Source organism: Ambystoma mexicanum, chromosome 13 (assembly GCF_040938575.1).
Source record: "Ambystoma mexicanum isolate Mex_15411 chromosome 13, UKY_AmexF1_1, whole genome shotgun sequence".
Taxonomy (NCBI): domain Eukaryota; kingdom Metazoa; phylum Chordata; class Amphibia; order Caudata; family Ambystomatidae; genus Ambystoma; species Ambystoma mexicanum.
The window spans coordinates 762,793,178-762,799,177 of record NC_090938.1 but is presented as its reverse complement, the minus strand read 5'-3'; positions in this window follow the sequence as shown (position 1 = coordinate 762,799,177).

The window sequence follows — 6,000 nt, the reverse complement described above, 5'->3', positions numbered from 1 at the left end:
GGACGTCTGAATTGAGGTGGTTGGCAAATTGTGGTGGATACGGGTTGGTGGAGCCGGATCCTTGTCCCGAGGACCAGGTTTTCCTGAGCCATTCCGTTTGTGGGATTGGACACGAAACGAACACCAAGAACCACACCCTCTTTTTTGGAAAGTCCTCTGGGTTATCTGACCCAGGGTCCAGAGTGTTGTGCTCCTTCGCCGTCTCAAGCGCCTCATCAACGGCTTTCCCGAACAAGTTGGTCTCCTCCATCAGCTTATTTATTAATGCTACCTGGGTTTCAGTTTTAAACCCGGAATTCCTCAGCCAGGTGTGCTGTTTCAATAGGGCACCCTGGGCTAAGGTGCTGCCAGCCGTTTCCGCAGCGTCTAAGGTATTCTTGAGAATACTGTGATTGACCGGTTTGCCCTCAGCTACAATGCAAAGCAGGTGAGCCCACACCGGTTCAGGGACCTCTTGAAGACCCTCTTGCAGCAGGTTCCATTGAACGTCTGCATAGCAAGCCAACAATGTGGTGTTACCTATATGGGTAGAGACAGCTGCGGCAGTCGTGACACTCTTCCCCAGTGCGCATAATCTTTTGCACACCTTATCGGGTGGTGTTTCCCAGTGGACCGGGGTACCCCCGCCCTTTTCATGGTTGTAGTTCCCACCAAGAAATCTGGAGTAGCGTGACCAATGATGTAGAGAGGGTCAGAAAGGGAAGGACAAAAACAATTTCTCAACTCTGGTATTGACAGCCCTGGTTTGAGCAGGTGTCAATAATGAAGGAGCCAGCCATCTTAATAGAATTAAGCAACGGGATAGCCTGGCTGGCAGGTGGCTTTTCTTTTAGGATGTCCTCTACAAAGTCAGAGTCTGGCATAGCCTCCTGGGGGAAATCTGGAAATGCTCTGCCGCCTTGTTTAAGATGGCGTTAAATGTCATCTGATCGTCGACTGGAGAAGCCTGACGGGCTGGAGTGGAAGGAAGGGAGCCCATGCATAACATGTGAGGGTCCAGGATAGGTGACGCCCAAGGTTGCATATCGACCTGCTGGTTGTCTACCCAACCCTCTGCTGGGTCAGCAGGATCGTCAGCAGGGTCCCCAAAGGTGTATTCATCCTGAACGTACTGATTTAGAGTGATCTCATCAACAGTGAGATCATAGACGTCCTCATACTGAGGAGCGTCCAAGGTCCTCTGAAATTTAGCAATAGGAGTGTAAGGGCTCTTTCAAGAGGCCTCTTGGGAGCAAAAAATCCACACATTTTTCTAGTCTATTCATGCAACCTTCTCTCTGGTCCATGAAGAGGAACCAGAGGGGACCAGAGGAGGAAAGGGATCTTCCTGGTGATCTTCCTCCCTAAAATGCTGTGATTTATCCCTTAACGCTGAAGAAAGACACAGGGCTCTCAGAAAAGTCCTTTCAAGGTCTCTGGGTACGTCTTTCGGCCTTTCTTTAAGTTTCAACGTGTTCTTCCCTCGTTCTTTCTGTCTTGCTGCCGAAACGATCTTAGCGATTCGGTAATACTCTGGGTCACAGGGAGGAGTTTAGCCTGGACCAACAGCTGTACAGTGGTTTTCGGCACAACCAGGGCCGTTTGCGGTGTCTACTTCTGAGGCGTCTCAACGGTTGCATGTATTTTAGTGGTAGCGCCCTTTGTTTTAACCTGCCCATGCCGCTGCAGCGGATGAGGGGAGGGCTGAACACAATGATCGGCGGGCATCGCAAAATCTCATAAATGCCCATTCGCGCTTTGGAACGCTTCAACTGTACTGCCGAAACCGGGCCAGGGGTTGTGTTCCGATCAGGCCGGGAACGGACAACTGGGAGCGAGAACGCTCCGCTGTAAGGTCAATGGCTTCAGAATTGGACACTTGGTCATCGCTAGCCCTTTCGTCACGCTCAGCAGCGGGGGAATAACTCAGCCTGCAACATCCCGTAGGCCGCCCACCGCTTCACACAACGCTCCTTTAGGGTCTTAGGACACAGGAGCTTACAAGCCGTACAGGCCGCCTCGTTGTGGTCGAGCGGAAGACACCGATTACACGTAAGGGGTTTGTCTTTCCACAGGAATTCTGCCTTGCAGGAAGGACAAAATCTAAATGGAGTCCTGTCCATACCGGAGGAGTGAGATAGTGACAATACCCAGGGAACAAAGAGGAAAATTAAAGGCATTCTTAAACAGAAAATGTCCACCCCGACCCCACTCTCCCTACTGTGTAGGCCGGCCAGAAGGCCCGGCCACATGGTTGGCAGCACCGACTGGATCAACTGCCGTCGAAGGTCTGTAGCAGCAGGCTTCGGCGGAGGTACTGGAAGCAACTGTCGAGCAAGTGACGGTAAGAATAAACAACCAACGGTCGTGGAATACAACAATATTGCAATTTCTCGCGAAGAGCTCTGCATAAGGCAACCAGTAAACTGGGCGGAAAAAAGCAATCTGAGGGACCTCAACGCGTGAGGGATTTTGGGTAAACTACATGTCATGTTAGGGATAATGTTCCAGGCACACCCATGTCTACGTCCCCTTTCGATTCTCGAAAAACAAGATGCAATGCTCCGCAGTTACCACTGGATGCCAGACTATATGCACAGCATGTGATTCCAAGCAGATTAACAAGCATCAGAATTGTGGGTACAAGAATGGCAACATTTAAACAGTGTACTTTATATTTTTAATGTAAAAGGCAGTTCGACGATTAATGGCAAGTGGAGGAAAAGTAAAAGGCTCTCCAAGTACAAGAGTAAATGACAAGGGATATTACAAACATGCCCAGTCAACGTCCCTTTTCGAAAACAAGTCATGCAACACTCAGGGAATAACACTAGATGTCAGCCTATGAATAGCATGAGATTCTAAGCAGATCCACAAGCTTTAGATACATTGCTATCCCTCTCTAATATGTATATGATCTCCATACATCTGTGTTATGTTAAGTTAAAGGTACTTCTATAGCACACCGTCACCAACGGAATTGGTCCCCAGGCACTCTGGTGGATCTGTAAACAAGAAGGAGGGCGGGTAGGGTTAGTCGGGAGGAGGGGAGTAGGAGAGTGGGAGAGGTGGTGTGCTGTTGGCGGCTTCAGTTTGGTATACACCGGGTGCTGGGCTTTGGTGCAAGTATCGGATCGGGTGAGGCCTTGTGTGCGGTGGGTGCTATATGTGTTGGTGTGGCATGGTAAAGTGCATGCGGATTGCTGTGAGAGAAATGGATGTGTGCATTTTGTGTGGGTTAAGTATGGGGAAAATTGAGGGTTGGGTTAGTGGGGTCTGTATCCCAGTTCAGCTACTTCTGGTTCCGTTCCGCAAGTGGGTGCTTATTCTGTTCCTCACCTCTGGTTGGGCTAGTGGTGAGGGGTTTCCTGCTCCCTAGCTGTTTGCTGGGATTAGGTCTGTTGGGAATGACTAAAGTTTAGGGTAAGGGTCCTATTTATGGGTTGTCCTGATGTTACAGTGTTCGTATTGCTAAGTATTACGTCTTTAGGCCTAGTACTGCTGTCTCTCGGTTAGTCGTTCGGTATGTCCTGGGATTTTTCTTAAGGTTTTTCTGTAGATTGCTTGGTGTCGGTTATGGTCTATCTCTTCGTTCAATGATTTAGTTGCAAGTGTGCCCTTGTGGGTGATCTTTCCAGTTATGATGTGAAGCCATGTTTTGAGTAGTTTCCTGAATATTTGTGGAATATGTAAGTGCCCAAATTCTATGACTTCAGGAGCCAGGCTGCCAAGTTCATAGTTTGAAGGTATGGATGGAATGTTGTTCCCTTGTGTTAGGACAGCATGTTGAAAGGGCAGGGAAGCTTGGTTTGCACTTCGCTAGTTTGAGAAGGTGTGGAAACAATGGTTGTCATGCCCACATAGGAGCAATTAGGATTGGCGTGACTTCTTCCTGGTGCATCTTGTGCACTATCTGGTTCAGGAGTGGAGTCGGAGGAAAAGCGTAGACAAATTTCCCTGACCAACTCAACCATAGGGCGTTGCCCCTTGGATTCTGGTTGGTGAAACCTGGATGCGAAGTTTGGGCATTGTGCGTTTTACTTTGTTGCGAACAAGTCTGGAAGCGGATGCCCCCATTGGGTAAAGCTAGTGTAAAATATCTTTGTGAATTTGCCATTCGTGTTTTGCGGGTAGTTGTTGACTTCTGCTCCGTGTCTGCTACAGCATTGTGTTCCCCTCGAACATGATGTGACACTAGGAACAGGTTTCGATTGAGCGACCACTTCAAAATCTTTTGGGATACCTTGGACAGACAGACAGCATGTGCCCATCCTCGTTTTAGATCAAACATGGCTGTGGTACAGTCTGTGAGGACTTGCAGTGCATGTCCTACTAGGTGGTGTTGAAAAGCGTTGAGTGCTTTGAGGACTGACAGTAATTATAGTAGGTTTGCATCCACACGTCGTGTGCAGTATGAAGGTAATTAGCTCCTCATCCTGAGAGTGAGGCGTCTTTTGTAAGAGTGGATTGTACTGGTGGGTTGCAAAAAGGTTTTCCGTTTGACATGTTGTCTTGTCCACCAGTTTAGAGCCTGTACTAAGGTCAAAACCACTAGATCGTCCCAATGACCATTTGCTGAGAGCATTGTTTCGCTAGCCACTTTTGCATTTGGGGCATGCGCAATCTCGCGTGTGAAACAAGGTAAATGCATGACATCTTCATCCCTAGCAGACACATTGCCTTCTGCACAGTTACCTGGCGACCAGATATGTATTGAGATACGTGAAGCAACAATTTTTCTACTCTCTCGTTTGAGGGGTAGACTACTTCCTCTCGAGTTCTTACAATTGCCCACAGGAATTGTTTTGCGTGAGCGGGGACGAGACTGGTTTGCATAACTGAGGTAACTCCCCCATTATTAGCCAATCTTCCAGATAAGGGCATACTGGGATTGATTGTCTGCGTGGGTGCACTGCCACTACTGTTAAAACATTTGTGAACAACCTTGGAGCTGAAAAAATGCCTAAGCTGAGTACCTTGAATTGGTAATGTTCGCCCAGTATTTTGAAGCACAGATATTTTCTGTACGCTGGAAACATTGTTATAACAGGGATTTCATGGCAACACTGGATATGAAAGATGCATACTTTCATATTTTAGAGGGATTACTTCTTGTAGCATTGTCATGCGAAACATGTGAGGCTGGACATGTGTGTTCGCTGGGCGCAAGTCTAGTACAGGGCACATAGTTCAGTCTTTCTTTGGTACAAGGAAGTAAGTTGAATAAATACCCTTGTTTACCTGGTTTGCTTGAACTTTATTGCGCCTTTTTCCAGTAGGGACTTCACTTCTTGTAGCAGAATTTGTTTTTCTAGTGACATCTTGCAATGTTTTGGCAGATTTCGTTGTCTTTCCAGCATTTCGATGCAGTATCCCCCTGCCGCGGGGGACAACAGCCACTTGTCAGATGCGATTCCCCCCGCCCCCTCTCACAGGCGTGAGTGAACTGACAAATGCGACCTACAACTGGATTTGCATGGGAGGGAACCAGAATCTGGGCGTCATTGCTTAGAGGCAGGGGGGCCTATTGTGGTGGATATTCTACTTCTAGACCACTTATACCCACTTTGAAAGTCAGTAGGGAATCCGGATGACTGACCCCATGTGTTACACCAGAATGAGGGCTGGCTTTGGTTTTACCGGATGGATTGTGGGTAACCTTGTCCACGAACAAAGCACTGGGTGTAAAATGCTCCTGGCTGGACAAAAGTCTTGTTAGTTATTTGGCACAGGGATTTTAGAGTCTCATGCTCTTTTGCACTTTCTAGTGTGTCTTCTACGGCTTTGCCAAATACGTTTGGTTCTATTGGCATATTAAGAAGTGTGTCTTAACCAGGTGTGCCGTTTAATTAGGATCCCCTCCGCTATAATGTGTCCAGCATTATCAGCTGCATCTACATTATTTTTAGGATGCAGTTTGCCACACGTTTCCCTTCAGAGATGGGTTTGGAGAGCTGAGCTTTTAAGGGCTCAGGGACAGCATTGATTTGTTGTTGGAGGGAATCGTAGTTATAGCTGGCC